We start from the raw sequence: 26679 nt of genomic DNA, 5'->3' as shown, positions 1-26679 counted from the left end.
AGGTCTGTCTGCCAAATAACACCGTAAGTAATGGATAGTTGGGGCAAGTGGCAAGCAACAAATTTCCAATATTATTGCTATTCTATAAGGTTAAAAATGTTCTAAAATTCATTTTAAAAAATTTAAATTAATAGTTAACTGTAAATATAAATGTAAAATAGGAAATTCGACATAGCAAAAGCCCTATCTCTGCTCCTTCATATCCAGGGCAACACTTTTGCTGTGTTTCAGTCTTACCTGCAGATTTTTTGCTGTCTCTCATTCCTGTCTACTTCTGGTTTCACCTCCCCATTAGGAAATTATAATTTAATAGGAGTATACATGAATTTCCTCCTGGCAAAGGGGAATTATCCTTTATAAAGCCTCAGGCACCACAGAAAAGTTGGAACAGAAGGCTAGAAAATGCCTCAGGCTTATGGCAAAGGGCAGTATATTTCATAGTCAGAGGGCATATGAAAATGCAGATACGTGTTCCTGAAATCCAAAAGCAGAGGTATTTTTAGGACTCAGAGGAATGTGGTTAAGACAAAAGCATCTCCATGTTGAAGGAAGTCTTGCAGGTTTCTTAACAGCCTGGGTGATCACTGTCAATGAGAGACAAGTTTTTGAATAGAAACACTAGATTTGATGGTTCTGACAGGCTGAATGCACAGTGCAACTAAAAATTGCACAAGATCTCACAGCTACAGAGCACACTTTCTATTTTGCATGAAAAAATGATGAAATAAAATCTTTGGATTTTGTGTTTACCCATCTTATATTCCTCAGAGTCAGAAGCATTGGGTGGTAGCTCTACATTTTCAGCCCTTTATTTTTAGGATACCTGAAACAAGGTTCAAGACGATAATTATTAGTGAGTTAGATACATAAGCTGAAGACAAATTATTTAAATTGTCAAAACATGGCTAAATGGAGAACTTAATAATTCTTCCATATCAAATATATGACTATAAAGAAATCAATGGAAGATGTCTTTAAATAAAATTTGGAAGAAATATATCTTCTTTTTTTATATCTATTTTTAATACAGATACTTAGAATATTTTCTACTCAGGTGTGTATTTATGTACTTATTCCTCTAACCGTCTAGACTTTTAAAGCTGCTGTGCATATCCAACAAATTTGAGAATTTATTTATGATTGTAAAACTCTTCTGACCATCTCATCAGGTGATCACATGGTGACACATCATGGTTAAATTCCTTTAGCTATTTCTTAGTATGGAACATAAAGGTGGAATATAATTTTGTGTAACTTCTGGTGAAATAGGAAAAAAACCCACCTTTTTGATAGTAGCAATTATGCTTCACCTGCAGAAGAAGCAGAAAAAAAATGTCTGTAAGACCATTTCTATAAGATATCTACACTATTGAAATCATCTTGCTTTTAATATATTTTGGGGACCTTTGATGTCCTCCTCTTAAAGCATGACGAAGGGAGATTCACAAAGATTTGGGACTTCCTTATGCAGAGAGCATAGACAGTTGGGTCTTCCAAAGGATAACTGTGGATTTGAACACTGGAGCTGTACCCAGTACCCAGAAAAGTCTGTCACTCTTCCTCTCCTGGGGATAGTGCTAATCTAGGAAGACTGACTTTTCTAGGCAAAGTCAGGCTTTGTGGGCACCCCTCCAGAGCATCCCTTTCCAGTCTGCATTTCTACATTCTCAGCAGCACTGTCAGGCTGCAGGAAAGGTTTCATCCTGGAATGAAACAAATTTCTGTATTAAACTCTACAAGATGAGAAACGAAGGGTCCTAAAAAGGTAATTTTAACATTTCTCAGGAAGCTGCCTGAAAAATGACCAATGGAAATATATATGGACCAAAGGAAATATATCTTTACAAAGTGCTGAAAACAGACATAAGGAGTTTTGTTTAAACATGAAGTCTTGCAAATAATGTCATTCATATGCTCATATCAGGTAACTGTGAGGCCAAATTTCTAAACTGAGACAGTTTCTTTCATATAAGGAGCTCTTTGAAGTTGCATGTTCTTGATGCAGGAAGGAGGCATGCCTTAACATGAAAGGAGGAACATTGGAGATATAAAGAAAGAAAAAAAAAAAGGAGAAACAAATAGGGAAAACATAGAGCCAAACTTAACTGTTTTGTTTGCTAGCATATTTTACTATTCTAACTGTCACAATCTAAGAGAGTTAAACACAAAGACATGAATAAATTTATGTAAATGAGTATGAAATGAGATGTGCCCCTCAGGCTCTGAAAAGTTGCCAATAGTTTCCTATTCATCATAGAGAAGTATTTCTTGTTAAAAAAATAAAAAGAAGAAAAGTACAGAAAAAAGAAAATATCAAGCACAGCAGAAAGAAATTCCCTGACATTTTAACATGTAATTTCATAATGCAGTGCAAAGCAAAATGCCAGCATTGAAAACATTCCTAGAATTTATAGTGTCAAAGGAAATACTAATGTACTGCTAGTAAATACAGGACAAAAGAGAATGCCAAAAATCATTCTCAGAAGAATTTCCAACCCATAACACTGTAGAGAAAAATCATACAGATCTGTCAACAGAAAAAGCTCATTTCTTAATTTATGTGAAAATAAAACAGAAATGTTAAGTAATCATTTTAAAAAGGGACTTTAAAACTTATTTTCCTTGATCAGACACCTAGCTTAGTAGTAGCTCAATACAAAGTAATTGTCAGCAGTTTTCCATTGAGCTTCTTATAATAGCAAAGAAGTATGGATATGTTTTCTAAAAATGCTTCTCATAACCATGACGTGTATAGATGCATGATCCTGTGGGTATTCTGTGGATATATTTCAAGTAGGAATTTCCCTGCACACAAGAGTTAAGATTAAGTATCACTCATTTCACACATATTTATAAAACTCCAAAACCGTATTTATGCACATTTTCTGAATCATTATAAAATCAACTGAATTTCAATAACGTGAATAGATAGCATGAATTAGATTTAATTTGCATGAAATGGGATTCTAACATGTTTTAAAAATGAAGAATAAGAAAAAATACATACTGTTTTATGTACCATAACATTTTTTGCATATTTTCCAAGAATTTATCAGAAAAGTGATTCAATATGCTATAAAAGCTTCTATACATTTTCAGAAGCATTTCAATCCATTTCAATATTTCTTTCTCTTAATTTGCTTATTTTTTCTTCTATATGCTTATGAAAATCTTCTACATTACCTCTTTTTTGATAAATCCAGTATGCATCTGTATGGGTTTTTTTTTTTTTTTCTATACATCACTTTATCATATATCACATTTTCATACATATACATTATATATAATCAAAATATTTCATAATTTCGTGCTTCTACCATAGGAAACAGAGGAAAATCTGCCATTAGGGGGTCTCCCAAGGGACCAGAATTAAAAAGCTATATCGCTGCTTAACAGAGGTGGTCTTTTTCTGAAGTCAAAGCAGCATAGCTGCATTCATTACTTGTGGGAATACTTTGGTTTGATTTCTTTAAGGGAAGAAATGGCTTAAACAGCATAGTCTCATGAATACCTCCCTGTCTCGCTCACTCCATGGTAAGCTCCATATAATAACCCTATGTAACACAATTCCATGCAGGCTGGACTGATCTTAAAGGTGCATTGACCAGTACAGATTGAAATACAGAAGTGATTTAGCCTTGATGAAACTCTTCTGGGCATTTTTTTTAATATTAAACAAAACTTAACTTTGAACAAAATGACAATGTCAGAAGCATACAAAGCATTACAAGTGCAGTAGAAATACTGAGATCGTAAGCAGCAGTTGAGAAATGTGAAATGTGAAAAACTTGTGAGACCGGACCTGCAGACACAGAGAGAAAGGAGGCCTCTGAGCTCTCGAACTGTCACTGCTTATTGTTAGGTCAAGAGACTTTTCTTGTTTCATATTATTGTTTATCTTATAATCTCTGAAGCTCTTCAAAATAAAACTGTGAGTGTAATAAAATACTTCCCTCTAGAGCAAATTCTTTTCTTTTACCAGCCACAGAAGTCCTCCACACTCTTTCTAGCAGTGTGAAGTACTTGCAGAACCTGTTCACAAGTGCTAAGTCTTGCAAATCATCCTCAAAGACCATGAATCCTCCTACTTTTAACATGGTTTTCAGTCTAAGGCTTTTGGTCTTCTCTCAGCTCAGGCACTTTCTGGTTCCAAGTGGTCAAGTACTCTGTGCTTTCCTACTCATCTGGACACATATCCAGATTTTTGGCCAACCAAGGCTGGGTTCAGTGCTTTTAAATGCAGACAGGATGACTGGCATTACATCTTCACTGAACCTAGTTTAAGCTAATTCTTAATGGTCAATACAGGCCTAATGATAGAGGCCACCTGGAAGATCCATTTAGAGTTTGCCCACAGAAATGGCACAACTGTTTGCCCACAGATAAGGCATGGCAGCAAAAGTCTCGGAAAATCCTTCCCAGCACTCCAGAATAGATGACGATCATTCTCTGGAAGGTCTTCAAGACCTTCAAGAAGTCATTCAGGTATCTCCAACTGCCCTTCACTGTTGCTTGTAAGTCAAACCAAGACAGAGTTGATAGTGAGGGGGGCAGTATGACCTTTCTGATGATCTAGGGAGCGCTTCTGTGGGCCACCCTGTGGTGCAAACTGGGAGCTTGTCCAGTCCAGAACTAACAACACTAGCCTGTGTGTACTTTACTTTTCCCAGAAGTTTAAGATAATCATGAAATAGCGACCTCAAGTATTTCTAAAACTACTTGTTTCTGAAACACCATGCCAGAGGTTTCTAATCAGCAGTGTCTACAGAACAAAATTTGAAATAGCTCTATCTTCAGAAAGACATTTAAATTTAAGCACTCGTTGTAGCCAGAGGAACATGGCAAAATAGGAAATGTCTGAACATGAAAGTCTTGCTGCAGGCTTTACTTTCCTACTAGTTTGTTGTCAAGACTCTCCCATCTTAATCTACACCAGGTAAGCAATGGAAAGGACATCACACACTTATGTTCTAAAAACTCTCTTGGACTCAAATATTTGAGAAGATGATGAGAGCAGTTTTTACCAGAAGTACTTATCAAGTTCCCAGGGCAACTGATAGGGCACCCAAAATGATTTTGGATTATAATAATGAAATGACTTCCCAAAAGCACACTGAAAACTCAATGTTTAAAAAAAAATAAATAAACAAGAACCCAAATCAAACTAATAAAAATATCCAAACTCACTCTTGCCCCTCAGGCTGGGCATAGAGGAACAACTCTTCACTATAGGAAGCACTATTCAGCCAGGTATCTTCCTCCAGCTTCTTCCAGCTTCTCAAATTCTAAGAAAACTAACAAGTAACTATTTCTACTTGCGCTGATTTAAAAAATTTCTAAACAAATTCCATAACAAAGACCTTCTCTTTTATTATTTAGATGAGATATTATAGGCCAAAGGAGGGTCTGGAAAGAATATTTATTGTGGATTTTAAGTTCTTGAAAATAGAGATTTATATTTATAAAGGAAAGGTTGAGTTCTTAACATTGTTGTATTAGCAGAGATATTACAATAAAAAGGTGTAATTTTAACTAGAGCATTTATAATGGTAGTATAATGTAGTTAGTAAAAAATGAATTTTACAAGGTGAATGTACAATTTAAAACAAATATGCACAGCAGAAAACCAAACAGCAGATCATAAAAAAATTCTATTTAGCACACTTTTTCTCATATACCATGTGATTTAATAGACTTTCATCAAAAATACAGAAATAAAACACATTATTCCACAAACGAGGACTTTTTAAATCTTCATGCATTTTAATGATTGATTCCTTACACAAAGTTGTACTTGCTTGGAAGAAGTTTAAAAATAGAATTCAACAGATTCATAAACTACATCAATAGTACATTGTGGACTAATAGTGAAATACTAATAACAGGGGGTTGCACAGGCAAGCTAAATCAATTCCAGGATTTTTTTAAGCACGTCATTTATAGCATTAAAACTCTTGAAGCCTTCATAACCACAGAATCACAGAATGGTTAAGTTTGGAAGGGACCTCTAGAGATCATCTAGTCCAGCCCCCTGCTCCAGCAGGGACACCCAGAGCACGGGGCACAGGGCGGCATCCAGCCAGGTTTTGAAGATGCAATGGTCATGCATAATCCTTTAAGATATTAATTAATGAGGGGAAGTGTTTGGGGAATCCAAGATTTGGGGAATCCTATGTAGAAATTTGATTTTCTTCTACAGATCATATAAGCAAAATCTGTGTTAAAACTGGAGTGAAGTATCATCAAGAAAAACTAGCTTTTTACAGAAAGCTGGACTGATATGGTCCCTTCCCAAATCAGACTGGAGGCTAGCCAGAGAAGAAACACCATTTCTATAGCTACTATTAAAGCATATAGCCAGGGTAGTTGTCACAGACCTAAAACTCCCCTTAAAAAAAGACTCCTATGAAATAATTCAGACATCAGCATCATTTCCTCTATCTGATTCTTGTACTTCCATCCGGTCCTTTCAAAGCTATGTCAGCACTCCTCTCCTTAGTACAGACAAGAGTATATTTCTCAGGGGGAGTTGCAGTTCTCCCAGTAACACTGACTCATCAGCCACATATGCAGTACATACAAGTGACAGCACAAGGAATCATCTACTCTGTCCTAGGAGCCCTTCTTCACATCACAGCTGCATATAGCCCTGCCCAAAGTCCCCCTTTTGTGGTACTACTACTTGTCGAACCACTAGGTACTACAGTTGATACTACAAGGTACTACAGTTGGTACCACAAGGTACTACAAGGTACTACAGACAGTTGTCTTCCTCCAACTATCATGTCTTCCCCCCCAAAAAATAGTTTTTGGGAGCTGTGTTAGGGGCTAAACTGACGAGTGATCTTTCCAAAAAGAAAAAAAAAAAAAGTCATTGCAAGCACATATTTTTGTGAAATACTCCCCATAGAGCAGTAAACCTGTCAGTCAATAAATATAAAAGCCTTAGTTCCACAAACACTTACATATCTGCTTAAATTTAAGCCTCTGAGTAGTCCCTTTGAGTGTCAGTAAGCCTTTTCATTTAAAGCTAACCAAAATCCATAAGTGTTTACACGATCAGGAAATGAAGCACAAAAATGGCTAGTCTTCTCCAGCGCCATCTAGAAGAATTACAAAAAGAAAGTCCTTCCAGTTTGTTAGAATCACTGTAAAAGAAGAAGATACTGTGTGGTTGTTCAAGTGCTATAAAGTAATACAAGACTAAAACAAAATCTACATAACTTATTTTTCACCTTTATTCCAAATTTAGTGTTCTCTCCTGCTTTCTTTTCCCCCTCTTTTTATTTTATTTTATTTTATTTTATTTTATTTTATTTTATTTTATTTTATTTTATTTTATTTTATTTTATTTTATTTTATTTTATTTTATTTTATTTTTTGTAATTAGCATTAAATAGCCTGAAATTGCTGCTCAGCTTTCAATATTCACTAAAAAATCATTTTCTGGGAAAAGGAAATATGACGCATCTCTTGACTGTTTAAACATTGTGTTCCAGTTAAGACTGAGATAAGACTTGAGGCAACCAAATAAGTTTTATTAAGTTTTGTCCAAACCTCAACAAGGACACCTCCACAAAACTTACTAAAGTTCATTTGAGTCTTCCACTGAGGAGATATTTGCCATACTAGATGACAACATCTAAAGCCATCAAGCATGTGAGATAATGTGAGAAGGGATCCATACCACAAGGGAGATAGAGTGACCAGTTATCAAAAGAAGTTACTGCTGTCCCAAAGGCACTAAAACAAAATGGGAGTGTCCAGAGGGGACTTTGAATGGTCCAGTAGAAAAACTACCTTGGTGCATGCTTAGAAATAGTCTTATGGTATTTTAAGTAACATGTAATATAGTTCATTATCTAGAAAAATATGCAACATTATTTTTACAATGCAAATATATAAGAAAATCATGGTTCAAGACAGGCATGTTTTAAATAACCATTTGGACAACTGTAATTCCTGCAAAGTGACAAATGAAAGAGCAGCTTTCTGATACTTCATTAACCAGCAGTGGAAGATCAGTGAACTGATAAGTACATTTCCTTTGCGGATGACAGTTTACAGAAAGGCAACAGTTCTGACCCTCATATAGAAAATGATTTTAAAAAATCATTCTCCCTCAAACATGAATGTGAAAAGTTGATGTTCTTTCTTCAATATCAGCTGAAATTTTTTCTTCAGACTAATCTTTGAGATCTGACACTAATCATCATGCTCAATCAAATTCAGTCACTCTGTTGATCAGCGCCCATTATTGAATATTGATTTTTCTGTAAAAATGAATAATTCTCTTCAAAAAATTGGATTATTCAAATTGCTCACCTTGCACTGCACATATGTGTCTTATTCAAAACATCAGGAAGCAAATACGTGTATCTGAGGAACGAGTTGTATTTCTTTGTGCATGTTTGTTCCATGATCTTTTTTTTTCATTCTCTGAAACTGAACAGCCTTATGTCCACTGCATGCAATGGAGAAAAAGTCATTGACTTCAATACATTTTAGATCAGGCCCTCTGTACTTAGATCAGCTACTCTGTAGCTGTGCCAGACACAGATTTCCAACTGCCTTAATGTGGGGTTAGTAACTTGAAATCATTCAGGGCTTTTATAACCCCTCATTATGTATGATGCAACTTCTTTCACAATAAATTCTTGCAAATAAAGCTTTTGTTCAGAGAAACAAGCTTATGATTAATTCACAATGTGCATTTAAAAACTGCACTCTATTCCACTGATGGTTAAAGGTGAATTTACTGCAACTTTATTACCGAAATCCAATCATCTGGTTAATTTCATAAAAGTATGCCAGCATGAGTTTATTTGGGAAAAATACTCATATGAAACATTTTGAAACAAGTTCAAGAGTGCAAATCATGAAGTCATGAATATATAACAGAAAAGAATCAGACCTTTTAAAATCAGAGGAGGAATATTTTTACTCTAAAGAAAAGAGTAGAATTCCCCAAGTGAGTTGTTTTCTCTTTACTTCATGAAGGATGTACATAGGAGTCTTCTTCAGGCCACTTTTTGATTTTTTTTTAACTGTAAAGAAAGAGCACATCTCAGCAGATTAAATAGTATTAGACCTATCCAATTTAAGTTATTATATCTTTTTCCTACCATACATACAAACAAGAACTATTGCAGCATCTTGTCTGCTCCTTTTCAAACAAGGCATCTGTCCAAACTTAATTGGTGTTGCGTTCTCTTTCTGCTTTCTGATCTAGCTTTCCCTGGATGGCAATCCAAGGTTTTCTTCCCTAACCAGTCACTTATAAGTTTTACTTAAATTATGCCTTTGGCTTGAGAGATTGAAGTTGTTGTTGCTTTCTCTTTCACTAGCAAAACACCAGCTTTGCCTCTGCAGTCCTGTTATGCAGTGACCTACCACCACCACAGTTATTTAATTAGTTATTTTCAAAACTCCATGGGTCCTCTGCAGACAGTTCAGATACACACAGATCTCAAGGGCGGAAGGGATCGCTGTGAACATCCATCACAGCACAACACAATCCATAGGACTTCTGTTCATCAATTTCTGCTTTAAATTGAATGCTTGAATTAGCCTAGAGCTTTTAGGTAAAAACAAAAACAAAAACAACAACAAMAAAAAAAACAAGTAAACAAACATATTCACCAAAATTCCACTAATTTCTGGCATGGAGGTAACAGACATTATTATTGATATCATCCTCCTTCTGAAAGCTATTCATTTAAAGAGAAATCCCTTTGAGAAAGCAGAATTATGGCCACAGTGATCAAGTCAAAGTATAGCAAATTTCTACAGAAACTCCTGCAAGCACAATGAGGATTGTTGTATTCATGTATATTTGATCCATAATGAACATACTCTGCCTAATTATTCAACAGCTGTTCTTCTAATTTGTTAACAATTCTTTCAATATAACCAGCATAAAAGGTCCAAAAACGCCTAGATAGTTGCTCACGATATATCCAAGTGAAATCCAACTATTTTATTTACTAACTTTGCTATCTTTATTTTGACAGTTGGCAAAAATCAAGTTTCACTCAGTTTTGCTACCACAAAAATAAAATTACATTTCCTCATCTTATAGGACACTGCAAGGACAAACACTTTAGGCAAAATATTGCTGAAGATCATTCTAACAAGAATATAAGAGATAGAAAGCTCAAACTAAAGCTGGGTCTGTCATTCCTCATATATTTGAGAATTTAGCCAATTTATAGGGAAAAAGGAAAAGGAGGAAAAGGGGAAAAGGCAAAAAAACAACTCTGGCTATTCTGACTGGAGCTACTAGAGCTCTATACTTGACATTTAGTAAGAATTCTATTTAAAAATATTATCCAGTATCCTTTGTTTTGCTTGGCTGAGGTGCTTCTCCATTATAAATTCTTCCTGTGTATTGACAATGCCCTCCTGGCAGGGACTTGAGCCAGCTGTTAATAGTTTCGCTGCTGATGGGGGGATGGAAAATGTGTGTCCTTGACATGTCACTGGAATAAATAAATATTTTCAGAGAAGGATGTGAGCCTAGATACTATAATTTCTTGTTGACAGATTAGAACAACTGGGTTGAGAATATCTGACAGCTAAATATAGTCTGATTTATAAAACTGAGCAGGAAAGCATGACAGACATATGTATTTATTAAAGATAGATTTATAAAATATCCCCATTTAATTTGACAACTCTGCCAGCTAAGGCCTCAGGAAGTCCAAAGATATTATGCCGTACATACCACCCTGACATTACTGATCTGGTAGAAGTTAACCATCATAAATAAATAGTTTTAGTGCTTTACATGCKGAAATCATATGCACAGCCGTGAATGCTGTAAAAGCACAGCAATCTGAATTGTTCCATATGCATGAAAAAAAGTTAGTGCGTGAAAAAAAAACCAAAACATGTGCTCTTGATTACAGCGTTTTATAATACTTGAGCTATTACAATTCACACAATATACCTGGAACAATATTTTTTTATGAAATACTAACATAGCAATATTATTGCTACTTATTAAGCTGCAGAACCAGCCTGCACAAATTCAAAGCAAAAAATGACATGCATAAGATTTTTTTTTTCCAGAATGTTGCTAAAAAAACACTGACCTACATCAGTGTTGGTGGTACATTTACCACTAAAATAATACTCAACACAGTTTCTACAAATTTATCTCAGTTTTCTCTACCAGACAACATTTCAGGAAACCAGATAAATATTACTTTACTTTTCTTTCCCTAGGTTCCTWAAAATTAGTACTTTTAAAATATATTCTTTTTTTTAGAGTTTCCTTCTGATATAATCATCCTTCTAAGAGACTAAATAATGCTAATCGATCAATTAGCCATTTGGGCTTCCAGCAATTTGATCATTTCAACTATGCGAAACCGTATACGTTATATACTACCTGAAGTGCTGCAGCTATAAATATATATACTTGCTTCACTTTATAAATATATATATGTGCTATATATATGTGCTTCACTTTCTGGCAGGACTGTAGCCCTAGTGGCATCAATGCAGCTACTACAACATTGCAGTTCAGCGTGCGTCGGCAAAGAGAAATTAAGAGAAATTAAGAGAAATTAAGAATTAAGAAATTATTTTGCAGAACTTTAATGCCCTCTATCCTCTGCCTTTTCTGACTTCAATGTGAATTCAAAGTATCAACCTTGGCACTACATTTTTAGTAAAGTAAGTCTGTACAACAGGAAGGCCAGTGTAATCTCCATATAGATAAATATGGCAAATCTATGTAAGCAGTATTGAATGTGTACAGATATCTCAGCACACTTTGGTTAAGCCAAACATTTGTGCTGTTAAAAACATTTTATACTCTCTTGCTAAAGAAGGTCATTAAACCATTACTGAACAAAGAACTCAAGGTWAAAAAATATAGAGTGGTAGTCCTTCCAGATTTTTTTTTTATTAACTTGAGTTGCTGTAATTGTGGAAATAAGCTTGTCCTTCTTTGCTAGTACTTTCTATCCAGGAAGAAGAAATGTAAACTGAGGTTTCCTCTTTGGCCCTCCAGATACAGATTTTTCTATTCACTTTTTTTTTTTTCTGATCAGAATAAGCCGGAAGCTTTCCATGCTGTATATAGTATAACACAGCAAGCAGACAAAATTTGACAAAAAGAAGGAGGCAAGGTGATCGGCAAAATAAAATCCAAATAAATCAAAAAAACACACTATTTCATATATGGTGAGAGTCTGGGATAACCAAAAAAAGCTGAGTATAAGACAGATCTAAAAATTATTTTGAACTAAMACTATGTAGAAATGTGTATACATACATATATCAAACTATATTGCTCACAAACAAAGTGATAGTCTTATCCTACTTTTCTCTAGACCAACTTTTCTTCTCTTACTCTTTTAAAAGTTTTGCACTGAGACATGATTATCACTCTTGTCCTGCCTTCGGAAAATCCTGCACATTTTCAAATCTCATCTTTCTTATGGACAAAGAAGCAGCAGCTCTTAAGATCAAAGAMATATTGTGCATCAGTGGACCATAAATTAGTAATTTTGCTAAATGAGGAGAGAAAGTACTGAACAAGAATCAGAAACATCAAAGAAAGAATGGCAAGAGGTAAAGAAATGCAAAGTCAATGCTTTTTCTAAAATAATTTTCCCCAGAGGGCAGCATTAATTTTTGGAATGAAGTAGTTAAAATCCATCCACAGCAAGCTTCTTCAAGATTACAAGTTCTCTGAAGAAAAAATCTTATGTTATTTTGCTATATATCTCATATCCAGTGTGTTGCAAAATAAAGTACCAGAACTGCTCAGATGCATGCTAAGATGGTATCTTTATACAGTAATAGAATACAGAGGTATCTTTATACAGTAATAGAAGACATACAATTTGTCATAAATAAGATTTTTCACCCTGCTTGTATGGTGTGAGACCAAAGAACAAAAAACCTTCTCTAAAGTCTGCAAATATCTAAAAGAAGAAAGCAGGCTTTTAAAGAGGTGATTACCTTTTGAAAACTACTTCAGCAACAGAAAAAAAATATATCCACTGAAAAATTTATTATTGAGGTATATTACCAAAAAGATAAATTCTTTGTTTGGAGTGAAGATGAAAACTTTAGATGTAGACAGATCTTTGATATCAGCTTATCACAGCAAGGTTGATAGTTATTAAGAAAAGAAAAAAAACAACTTTGCAGCTCTGAAAATGCGCATTAAATTAATCTTTAGACAGGAGTGCTAGACCCAGGCTCAAACCCAATTTCACAAAATGTKTCTCTTATAAAGATTTTGGCCTTTAAAACTGAGCATAGTTAGGACCTCAGAGGTCATCTAGTCCGACCCCCCTGCACATGCAGGGTCACCCAGAGCACGGGGCACAGGGTGGCATCCAAGCGGGTTTTAAAGACCTCCAAAGAAGGAGATTCCACAACCTCTCTGGGCAGCCTGTGCCAGGGCTCTGTCACTCTCAGTGTTAAATTTTTTTAATGCTAAATTTTTTCAATCAGAACTTAATAGAGAAGTATGAACCCATAACCAGCCCTTACATAGTATTTTTGCAACCAACAAACTCTTATTTTCTTAACTTTGAATGAAAAACATAAAAAGTGAGCTTCAAATGGAAACATATTTTCAAACTCAAGTAATTTATGKCATTCTGCAATAAATTCTCAGTCTGTATATTATTATTGCTATTGAAATAGATGGCAAAATACAATACCAAGTTTCTGCACATTATTAAATTCGTATTTTTCCTGCAACTTGCTATAAACCTAAAATGAACTTTCAGGTTGGCAATACTGTGTTATGAGCTAGATGCCAAACCGTATGAGATAGTTTTTGCAAACAGAAACTTCTCCATTGGATGTGGTCCCCTTTCCCTTTCGTCCTCTTTCCTCTTTCCATGTCCAAAAGCTGCTATAGTAGACAAATGGATTTTTTTTTTAATGTTTGTGACAAACACTTCAAGAGATTTTAATCAGAGAGTTAAAATACTCTAACAAAAGATTTCTTTTCCTTTTTGTTCAAGTTTTGCTCTTTACACTGAGCAGTGCTACAGAAAATACACCAGTTAGTCCAATAAGACTCTCAGTTGGGACCCAGAGGGCTCAAACGCGGTGAACCAAACCAAACCACAGGTCCCAGAAGAACAATCATATCACAAAGTAACTACCTGTCTCTAGTAACTGCTTTCTGAGTCACATTAACAAATCACACCGGACTCAATGCCCAAAAGGTCCATCTGCTGAGCCTTCTGGTTTTCCTAAAAGCTTTTCATCTCTCAGTGCTGTGAGCATACATGTCAGCTAGAACAGGATCCTTCCTCAGACAACTAAATATCAGCAGATTTTGTGAACATATTCAATGGAACTTCCAAATGTCATTGTTAAAGGCCACATCTTATTGAGGGATTTTAAATACCTACAAGGGTGTTTAAAGGATGCCCCAGATTGTACTCAAAGATGAAAGTCCGACAAGGTTTTCCAAAAAAGAGCAAGTTTCCATACAACCAGGCAAGATATCTTCCCACTAAGCTAATTCAAGCAGTAGTCAATCCAGGCCCCAGCAAAACGAAGCTTCCCCTTGTCAAAATCCCACAGATATATTGCCAGCATCATATTACTTGGAGATCTGAGCAGATCTCTGAATAATGAAAACAAGCTGGCACAATCTTGTTTTGTTTGTTCAGGGTTTTTCAATTGCCAGGAGGAAGGAACATGGTTTGGTCAGATCATCTTCTGTTAACTTGCTTATGTTTATGTGTGGAAACCATTCCTGCTAAATCCAGCAGGTGAAAAATGAATGCATTTGTACAAGAGTGTGATGTGAAATCTCAGTAGCATACCAAAACAGCTAGACATTTCAATTTTCTGCTGACAAATTTGTTCCTTTGGAAATGTGGAACATACTTCAAAAATATCAATGTGATGCCTCAGTGAACATCCTTTTATTGAAAACCAGAGTAATGATATGATTCTGGTCACAAACAAATGGCCTGACAAAGTCCAGATACAGACAGTCAAGGTCCTGTTCTGCCTTCACATTTGCTTCACATTCACAGGACTGATTACAATGGAAGAGCCCTTGCTCAGTCACCTCAGGGAGTAATTGGCATTTAATTTATGAAACCTTTAGGTCCTCTTTGCTCTCATGATGAAAGCTTTTTTCTTTTTCTGTTACCAATACTGCTTGATATTTGTATAGCTCTTTAGAATCTGATGGCATTTTGCTCAGAAAAGGGGACTAGCTCTACCTGCACTACAAGAGATGTGTGTGTGAGGGGGGAATGGGACACTCAAAGATAAACTGACTTCTCAAAGCTACTGGCCTTTGCAAGGAATACTATGTCTCAGATATCCAGCCCACTGTGCTCTGTCTATTCAAGTCACCCTGAGAGCTGCTAGGGGCATTGGAGGTTGTGCACTGGTAATAAAAGAATAAAAGGAAAACAAGCTCTTCCAAAATAAAACATAAGCTAGGGAAAGTGTTAGAACAGAGTAGCCAAGCAAGGATTGAAAGACACACCTGGGGACATGGGCAATGACATGGCTGCACCACAGGCTGTACACCAGGATGAACACTAAGAGAACAGAACTGAAACTCTGCAGAGGAACTCCAGCGGATAACATAATCAGAGKAACAAAATAAGAATCTTAGTTGCCCTAAGAAATGAAGCGCTTGTAAATCAAGTCAACTGTGTCAAGAAGACATGCATCAGAGTTTAGATGAGGCATGACTCAACTTGAATTCACAGGAAATGCAGATTTTTCTGCATATTTTGTTCAGAGTTGTTGTAGAAGGAAAATATCTTCTTTGAGATGTTGTAGAAGGTAATAAAAAAGTAAGAAATATGTCTAGGGATTCTAGATACCTCATTGTAAATAGACATACTGCAAGACATAAAATTCCAGGCATAGACTTGTCAGAAGCATTTTAATTCATTAAAATCTTGGATCTAGTATTTTATTTTAAAATACTACTTATTAGTAACTTGCTAGTAATAACTCAGCTAACATAAGCCGAAGATAAGTATGGGGTCTGCTTTATCGTCTTCTAATTGGAAATCTCTGTTAAACTACCATGATGTTCTYTAGCTGTAGAAACTGTCATGAAATAGCTAAAATGAAGTGATACAGCTATCATATTTTGCTACAGAAATATTTCAAACAGGAACATAAATGCATTACAAGGAGAGAGGTAAAAATACCAGATTAGCTCCCTCCCATTAAATCAACCATGATTCATATCATAGAAAAGAAGTTCTTTTACCCTTGAATTTAACTCGAAAAAGAGAATGCAACACCAGTTATGATCCTCTGTTTTGTAGATCACAGTGAGAAAAAAAAAAAGGTTTGGATTTGTATGATAAACAGATATACAATGAGATCTTGCTTGTCTACTTTCCATTTCKTCTTCCTAAACACCTCATTTGCAGAAATGTTTGTAAGGCTGCTTTCTTCTCACTCATTCCTTGGCTTGTGCAAGCTCATCCCTGTTCTCTTCCAAGAACGGAAATAGAGGTATTGCATCCAGCATTCAAAAAGGTGAGTTTCCATGTTCTCAGTGCTTCCTATTGGCGTAGACTGTGATTTTTTCAAATGTACACACCATATTACATCCCTGACCATCTCAAAACATGCCAAAAAGAGATGAAGATTTCTTATGTGCATTCATTAAGTGGAGCAATGAAAACCCACATATGTATATATCTATATCTGTGGGTGCACATTCATTTATGTAAGTTATTTTTTCCTTTATATATATATATAAACACAATTTGAAGTCAGACTTTAAATCAATAATATCTTAATTTTGAACAATCTTTTTTTTTTTTTCCTTCCAGATTCACTCTTGTATCCTAGGTATCTTCAGCTGCAAGACTTCACTGTATGTAGACATAATTTTCTGCCATTATTCACATAAGGAACTACTTTTACTGTCACAAATGCCTGTCAGTTCTTTATCAGATCTCAGATATATCACCAGATCTCCAGAAACCCAGACGTTGGTTCTCTGGTTTATTCCAGCCTGATAAAATCCGCTGTTTCCCTTTCCTGTATACACTTACCATAGGTTAAAGCTGTTGCCTATTCTTAGCCAGTGTTACAAATCAGCTGGAAAAAAGGCAGAAAATGATCATCTGTTTATCAACAGTGTTTTGTATTCCTCAGCACTGTGATTTTATATATATACACCAGCTCAAGAAAGTCTCTTTCATTATCTAATGTAATTTTAAAGCTTTGCAACATTCAGGTAATACAATTTATTTGTTGGAGGAGGTATCTAGGCATGTGTGTTAGTTTTGTAGAAGTGGGGATAGCCTGATTAGGTGGCAAAATTGCTGCTGCAAATAAGGGCAAAGAAGCAAGTAAATGAAATTACTYGCTTTCTCTTCCTTCCATTCCAACAACTCTATGGAAAGCTGAATTTCCTAAGTGGGTAATTACACATTACAAAAATATGTAGACTATCATTTTGACACTACTAGGAAAGACTATTTTGCTTCAGAATAGCCATAAGAAATTAACATTGTGATAACTTTAACTAGCATCATGGAATCAAACTCAGCACTGACAATTCTTGATCCTTACAGATGCCATTTCTCTCTCTCTCTCTCTCTCTCTCTCTCTCTGTCTTTCTCTCTCTCTCTCTCTCTCTCTCTCTTTCTTCGTGTTTTGCATGTGTAACTGGCATAACTAAATAACGACTAAATCTGACTTCATTTCTTAGTTTCCCTGGGGTCGAAACACTAGGACTGGAATATTTTCTTCTGTGACTGTTCAATAACCCTAGGTTAGAGGACTGGCCAATATCTTGAACACCTCCTAAGACTCCCTCATGGCTTGACCAAAGACCACAGAAGGCTGTGAATTCTTTCAGCTGACCTGCATTTCATGACCCTCCATAAGGTAAAGTCCTATGATTCTGACCACAGGTAGAATGACTGATTTTTCTCCCAAGTTTTCCATTGCCTCTTCAGTAAGCCTTGTGTGAGTAGGCTTCCCTTCCTTTATACCTAAGCACTTTCAGAAAGGGAATAAAAATGACTCTCCAAAAAATAAGGTGAGATATTTATAATGTCATTTCCAGAGCTCTAAGATTACAAAGACTTCATATATAGGGAATGTTTGTTTTAATGCAACTTCTCATCATTGGTTTAGATATACAAATCGGTAGCCAAAAAAAAAAAAAAAAAAAAAATTTTAATTACCATGGACTCCTTAACACTTAATTATAGATGCATATAATGTGTTGTATCTTAAAAAAAAAATGAAGAACATTGGCATTCCTGCTTGAAAATACCCCTTCTAAACTTTAGAATATAAAATAATTATGAATATCACATATTAGCATACATATGATGTATCAAACACTATATAATGGAAAAACARCAGGAACACTGCAGTTGCAGTTGAATTCAGCTTTGTGCTGTAAGAATGAATTCTACATCTGCACAGCTCACTGTGGAAAAAATAGTGAACTTCAAGTGGTAGCAAATGGGAGAAAATTAGAAGCTTTACCCTTCATAATTATAAAAACATCACTGTTCATAGAAAAACAGGAGGATGTTTTGTTGGCTGTTTAAGTCTTTGTGTGTGAAGTGTGCATTGGATTTAAAAAGGCGGAGGGAAGGGCTTCTCAACTTTCAGGACCATTTCACATCACAAACATCTGATAGGCTGTGCACTATGCTTTGATGGCCATCAATACAAAAGTCTAGTTTCACAGAATGCCTGAATTTTTTGGTCAGGAGACATGCACCATAGCAAGAAAAAAAAAAAATGACACAGTAATATTCATCAATATGCTTCATGTATTTTTATCTGTATCTGATGTACGCAAAGATGGAAATAAATTTTTTCACAGTTTCAGACTTAAAAAAACGCTCAACACAAGGACATACATTGTGAGTACCACTGATTTCTAATTCTGTGAACAAACAGAACAAAAGTTCTCTATAGAAATTACAGAGTATAGCAAAACATAAATTTAAGGACATAAAAAAATCAGAAAGAGCCAGATATACTCCAGTCCCATTTTTACCCCTTACGCATACTGGTGTAAGAATGATACTAGAATTTTGCTGCTACCTTTTAAAAAATAGCAGGGTTTGCCTTTTAACAATAAAACACACATTAAAAGTATCCCTAAAAAAAAAAAAAAAAAAGGAAAAAAAAAAAAAAAAAAAAAAAAAAAAAAAAAAAAAAAAAAAAAAAAAAAAAAAAGACAAATTGGAAAAAAAATACTTGCTACAACTAGTTTGCCATATAGTTTCAAGGCCAATCTTTCTTGCTATTAGTCGTTATATCACAATATATGTACCTGCTGCAACAACAAAATTTCAGGCATTAATAAAAAAGCCTAATCAATATAGTAGCGCCAGCAATTGACTATCTGCAAAGTTCAACACTTAATCATAATTAAATCAGGAAGAGTTGACAAATCCAAGTGTCAGTATCTGTCAGTATTGGAAATCATACAAACAATGCAGTAAGTAACCAACTACCCTTTAATTATCAGATCGGTCAAGTCTGGCATTGACTTCAATTATTTCTATTTAATTTTAGTTGAAATAACAACTAATCCTCCATGTACAACTTTTCCAATTATCAAATTAAGATTTAAGATAAATCAATGAATGCAATAATAGTTTAATTATATTAAACCACATGAAATACATAATGAAGTATGCTCATATAGATAACAATTTGGGTGCCACACACGGAATAAATTAATAAAATAAAAATAGCAGTGCTTCTTTCTGTCCCATGAAATATTATGTCACTATTGGAGCAGCCACTCTTGGTGTGTAGATGGGTAGAAGAAAACAGAGAATTTACAGCCTTGAATATAATTTCTACTGCTAGGGCACCAGGTGCATTAAATGCCACCAGAAGGATGCTCTAGGCAATGCCATGCTGTCCAACATGGCTTGGCATAGATTAGCTCTAAGCCTTTGTGTCTTTGCAGGCTTTGATTAAGGGCCAGTGTTAGAACTCCTCTGGGCTTCTACTTGATCCAGTGTAGCATAGCCTTCTTTTTTTTTTTTTTTCATCACAGCTGCCAAAAATATGCCAGTTAAGATAATTACATTTCAATTTAAATTGGTAATTTATTGGAAAATTTCAAACCGGGCAGATTATCATCTTGTGTTTCCAATCTCATCCCACTGAAACATTTCTTTTGTTTCTTATTTGCTGCAGATGATTTAAGGGCCCAGTCCCATGTTTTTGGCTCGCAGGAAGACCAGAGAGTTTTAGGACTCCTTGTACTTTTGCAGGATTGTCTCTTCAGTCTGCTTAAAGCCTTAAAACTGTCCGTAATTTGCTACTATTTCTTCATATGTGACACTGTTCATGTCATGAAGCAGAATAAACAGAGGATCTGCTTAGATAGATATAGATAGATAGATAGATATAACTTTGAACATAGCTGTTTTATCTCTTTATTGTTTTCCTACTTATTTTTATAAGCTGTAACAAGCTGCAAGAAACAAATCCTTCCTAATGATATGTGTTCTGCTTTGCAGAGAACAAGCAGAAGAACCCAAGAACCCAAATGTCTGACGCTTTTTTTTTTTTTTTTTTTTCTTTTTTTAATGTTTCTATTATTTGTTTCAGGGCTGACACAGAAGCCTGGCAGTCGCAACATACTGTAAGGGAAATCATTTTCCTTTGTTTGCAATGCAGTGTGTACGGTCATTTACATAATAAAATCCTCACACAAATAACAGATGGTGAAGAGGCACTCATTTTGCCACATGTTGGAAGCATGATACAGTTCYTCACTGAACTCGTTTCTCTTGCTTTTGCCTACAGATGTCTACCAGCTATTAAACCTCAGGGGTTAGTCAGCTGGTGAAACGTTTAAAGACAGGCAAAAATCTGTCTACAAAATATTCCCTCTTTCCGAAGAAGCTAATGCTATACCCTGATAGAAATGCTCAATCAATTGAAAATTGTTTTCACTACCATGAAAAACAGATAATAACCTCTATTTTTGACAATCTCTGAGCCAAAATGGTTCAMTATAGAAGATAATAAATACCATTTTTCCACTGAGTCTGAAATGTTTTCTCTCTTCTCGAATTCTCTTTAGAGCAGAAGTCAGGGAGAGAAAGTACTATGCTAATGATGTACATTAGCAATATCAGTTCTTGGATATGTTTCCATTAATTCTATGTGCAAATTGAGTGCCAGAAAACAAACGTCTGTCACATGGAATAATAGCCTTATAGTCTGTGTACAGTAGAATGAAATAAGATCACACTGCACTCCCTAATTAGAGCTAATGAATCTTCTTCTGATGATTTTTATGCCAATTTCATGATCATGTAATTCTCTCTATTGTCTCCAGTGGAGCTGCTCTTGAATAAGAAAGGTCTGTTGAGAATCTGTCCCTTGCATGAAACTGAGAGATATTTAAATAAATGCTCCAAGGCAAGAAGTAGGTAAGAAACTCTTCTGGTACTTAAACTATCTACTCYCATTTCACTCTTTCTAACATTTTCCATTGCTCCTCAAGATTACCAGATTGCATATTTCTGGCTGTTTCATGTTTGCCCCTATAACATCTAACAGCATACATAGTCTGTTTCATAGAGCTCTTAACTGAACAGCACTTTCTTCAGACAGATATACATATATAAAAGATCTCTTTTCAATAAACATGAGAAAAGAAAACCCCAAACCCAAGGTAAGCCCCAAACTTAAAGGTCTGCATCCAAAAAAGAAAAGAGGTACATTATGCATGACAATATTGAGCAATACTGAGCTGTCATCAGAAATACTAACCTTTTTTTTTTTTTTTTTTTTTTTTAACAGTTATCTCTGAGTGACTTTATTTTGTGACACTGGCGGCTTGTCCAAAAGGAAAGACCAATATTTTGAGTTGCTAAAATATTAGCCAGCACAGTTTAAAAAGCAACATTAGGCCTGGTTATTCTATTATATGGAGCTCTGAAGATCATCAGTCTTTAAAATCCAGGAAGTACATGGTTGTTTTTATAATCAATACACTACACAATTAATAATACCTTTTGCATCAYATGCAATATTTCTAACTTATCCTTCTTTCTTTCTCCTAAACCTCATTTATAATATTTCTAGTTCAGAGCAAGGAATTTCTTTCCCTACAAATTAATATTGCTCTTCTATCTTATATAGAATGAAAGAGCGATAATTGAATTTGCTTATTGAAAAGACAGCTGCACTGATGTGCCTACTAGAATTTCCTGTCTTCTGACACTAACACTCCTTTTATACTTGAGCATAGGGTTTAAAAGCCTTCCATGCCAGTAAAGCATAAATCACATACAAAAATTCCTTTCTCACTGCATTTTCAGTTCATGTTCTCTTTTCCCACTCTTTCTGTCCAGAAAGATCAGAAATAGCTCTAAACAATTCTTCTTTGTGCATTTCYCAAAGCTCTTATTCTGGAACAGATGTGGCACCTTACCAAGAGCATGGAATTTTTCCCCAATTAAGAATACAACACGACAATTCCCATGTTAATGCTTGAAATCTCTTGTAGGCTAATTATGAAACTCACAAATGCAAAGGATGGCAGGTTACAATAAACCAATGGTTTTGTGAGTGGGGGAAGGTGTCTGACAATATTTGGGAATATATTAGGAAAAATAATTCCCAATTAATATAATTTCCCAGTAATTTGGGAATATTGGAAAAAAATTTGACCTGTATTTGACCTTATTTGACCTGTAAATGACTCATCTGTTTTAAGTCTTAGACAGTTGATTTCTACAGCTGCTCTTTTTGTGCTAGCTAAAATGCAGCTCGTTAGTGTTTCTTTCTAGTCAATAGAAGACTCCAGAGAAATATGTGGAAAAGCCACAAGGAACAATGGGAGGAAAGTGTAAGAACTTAGAAGAAAACATAAAAAGATGTTCTAGATTTAGTTTCCTTAGTTTAGCTTAACTACTAATCATTATTATTTATGTCTGTATAGCAGCAATATCCTAACAAATTTAGTGGGYCTTCATGCTAACAAACCAGGTCGCCTATTATGGTACCTAAGGACCTCATAAAATTAGCAAAGAGRTAATTTTTCCTCTTTGACAGTCCGAATGCACTCTACTTTATGGACTCAGAGTTCCAAGGCCCAAACATTAAGCACTCAAGGCCCAAACATCAAAACCTACACCTTCATTGCCTGCTTACAATTACTTTTTATAACCATTTTATCTCCCATTTCCAAGCAATTAATTGAATAGATTCTTATCCTCTATCAAGTATCGTGCAAATTTCTCTTTAGCACCACAGATTTAGAGTCATTAAATGAATCTAAGTCCAGTTTTCTGCATCATACTTTTGCCTGTTCAAAAGAGGATGTGGTCCTTGACCTATCCACACATTTATTAAAGACCTAAACTATAAGCCTCTGCATATTGGAACTGAATTTACATAAATCCCATCCAATAGGAAAAAGGCTACTGTCTCCACTCTATATGCTTACAGCACAATATAGAGCCAGATAATTGTTTAGTTAGTAGATCGAAGTTTCCAGCCATCTTGGGATATATCTGATGTATATTGAACTGAATGAATTTAAATGGTGAATTCCTGGCAGCAGAGATTGGTTATTGTTTTTCCTTTGTACAGAGACCTTCAAAGAATTAATTACATTCCAGAAATGCAATGCTGAAGTTTCTCTTAAATAATTCACTTCATCTGCCTGTTTTGCATATCTCATGTATCCAATGAAACTTCCAAATGATTCAGTTTCCTTTACCCTCTAAAATTATTCTAACACAACCTTCTGAGTGATAACCTTAAATAAATATGGAATAAATATTTTTGTCCTTTTAAATCCTGGAAAGCTGCTAACATACTAACCCTGCTGAAAAGTCAGGATGATCAGACTGTTGGAGACTCCGTTACTCATTGCTATAAAACACGATCATCTCCCTTTCTCCAGTCTTAACAGAAGTTTCCATTTTCATGGTATATATTGAGGATTTTTTTTTTTTTTTTGGTAAGAAAACTATCACAATATTGAATCAGTTGATATGTGATTATTAGCATATCATTACTAGCAGAACGCAATTAATTTCTAATCCAATCTTGAACAGGCAGGTCTCTGCATTCTTAGCTGCATATCTTCTTTCCTTTAAAGCAGCATGACATGATATACAAAGTGGAAATCATCAGAAGTGCTACTGCAAGTATAAGCAAGTTCTGTCATAGGAAGTAGAAAAGTTATGTATATGGCTCACCATCAAAGTAACAGGATAACTCAGTTTTAAATATATTTATCTTCCATGTTCATCTGTGAAGTTAAAACAAAACAAAACAAAACAAAAACCCCCAAACCAAAAAAACCCTCCTGTTTTAATGATATAAGCACAAGGATTCTCAATTCTAGATTTACAACGATATACCTATTCTTCAGAATATGATTTATATATTGCCATATCCTGAAGGCATATAAAGGTATGCCAACTTAAGCCTTTATTGACAAGGTTATTGTAGTCAGATTAGCTATTCTGTGTTCATACGCACACAAAATTCTCATAGCCCAAAACTCAATGTACTTACTTCAACAACATTCAGGCACGCTCTTAATCCTTCCTGCTCATCTCTGTATGAAAGACAGAAATATCTGAAGCAGAAGAACAAGCAAACCTATGTTGTGCTGTTGAAGGCATTCTGGAACCTGAGGGACCAGTTCCTAGCCCCATTTTGGTGAATGCAAACGCCATTCACGGCACAGGAACAATTACAAAATGGAAGATAAAATAACTACTCCCAGCAGATACTTTTATACTCTCACAGGTACGATAGGTCAGAACTAAAATGCTGGATCCAGTTAAAAGAAAAAGAGCTTATATTTGGATTCCTCACTTTACACTGTCCTACTTTTTGCTGAGGCTATAGGATATTGAATCTAAATTAGGTGTTTTCGAGAAACACCTCCCTTCACAGATGACTATAATAGGCTAAGCAAAGTATATAAATGAAGACAATAGTTGCTGAATGCATCTTACAAGAAACCTTAACACTTAGCAGAATTCCGACTTGCCCCCAAAAATCTCAACTGTAACTAGAGGAACTTTACAGATCTACTCCTACATGATTTTTAGGAAATGGCCTGGAAATGTTATTGCATCATGGAGAATTAAACCTTAACATGCGTCTATCTGGTCTTACCTGTTAACTAGTGGATTGGTTTTTATATTAAGTAGTTCCATACTGCTGAAAAGCAACTCATTCTTATCTACAATTTCCAGCAAAGATAGAAAGCACCAAATCAGTATGGCATAAACTATATGGCAGCTGTAATTCAGTACCTGAGCTCGGTCTACAGGTCACATTTCAGTCCATGACAATATTAAATCAGCATTTCAAACAGCATAGCCCCATCCTGTTCTGATTCTCAACCAAGTTGGGATGCTTCCAGTTCAGGTTCTAGGAGAATGCAGATAGTGCTGAAGCTACCTAAGTACTAGGAGAGTCAGTGACTTGTAATTAAAAAAGTCTAATCTCCTCAACATTTGAAAGAAATAAAATATATAAGCATTACTAAACCTAAAAAAAATCATAGTTCCTCCTTATCTTCATTGCCTGCTTTTCAGATATTTACAGACGTTGCACTAACTTCTCACCTTTACACATTAGAATAATGTGAGATGAGAAAAGTGGCCCTACCTCTATGTCCCATTTCCCCAGTGCTGAGAAAAGACCGAGGAGGTATTCAAAGGGAAATATCAAAAGGGTGCAAGTGTTGATCTGGGCTTCCGGCACTGCKCTTCCAGTTACCAAGTTCCTCTGCAGGAATTCTACCTCTTTGGCTCTTCTGACACTACTTCCATGCATTCATCCTCCTCTTCACCTAACCTCTGAGAGGTCAGGTGAGGACTGAGTAGAGTACCTTGCTAACTTTTTGCCTCCCAGCATACTCTCTAAAATCAGTTCATTCCCATTGGATTTACATTGGATTAATCTTGCTGTGAGTATGCTAAAAGAACTGAAGAAGGTATGGAGTTGTCCTATATATCTCAGAAATGTTCCTCAGATATAGTGGCTCAGTCCATTTATAGCACTTTACAAAGAAGCATGATGGTAGAAGGCAAAATACTAGTGCAGTCTCCAGGAACCTTTTAATGGTTATAGAATACTAAAGTAACYAAATACACTTACAAAACAAACAGAGCTTTAACACACTGTACCACAGATATATATGGCCTATCAAACAAGGCACTGGTCTAGGCCATAGACCTCAGCTCAATTTGCAATTATGTTAGTGTTACCTTGAATAAATTACGCCTGTGTGCTGGCTTTCTCCATCCACAAAYGGGATTTGGGCTCCTCTGTTATATTCAATAAGACTCTGAGATCTACAGATATGAGAGGTAGGTATCATTATATTTCATAGCTTTATCTTAAGTAGATTAAAATGTATTCTTTCCATGACAATGGCACTGCCCTTTGGATGTTTAGCATGCTGTTTTCCATCACCCATCAACAGATGTACTTTCTGGACAGTCTTCAAGAATGTTTTACAGATAATTTGAGACTATTTTGTTTTAATTTTATTTCTTTTGTTGCTTATTTTCTTTAAGCATTTTATCCTCAGGGACTTGGCTAAGCTATGACCATTAAAAAAATTATATAGCAATATGTAGTTTCTGTTTTCTATTCAAGCTTTTACTCAACTATATCTCAAAGGCTTGAATATAACTTTTTCCA

The 26679-nt window shown here is 35.3% G+C and overlaps 1 long non-coding RNA gene across 1 annotated transcript; it reads right to left on the bottom strand.

The window, feature by feature from the left end:
• Positions 1 to 795: 795 nt before the first annotated feature.
• On the bottom strand, positions 796 to 26259 carry LOC112942847. Its single transcript, XR_003248462.1, has 3 exons — positions 26241 to 26259; positions 1283 to 1310; positions 796 to 823 (listed from the first exon to the last, which is right to left on the bottom strand). It is a non-coding gene; the product is annotated as an uncharacterized LOC112942847 (long non-coding RNA).
• Between the last annotated feature and the right edge of the window lie 420 nt (positions 26260 to 26679).

This window comes from Nothoprocta perdicaria, unplaced genomic scaffold (assembly GCF_003342845.1).
Source record: "Nothoprocta perdicaria isolate Ctin4 unplaced genomic scaffold, notPer1 scaffold_135, whole genome shotgun sequence".
Classification (NCBI taxonomy): domain Eukaryota; kingdom Metazoa; phylum Chordata; class Aves; order Tinamiformes; family Tinamidae; genus Nothoprocta; species Nothoprocta perdicaria.
Note: the sequence above shows the minus strand (reverse complement) of the source record. Positions and strands in the feature narration are given on the sequence as shown.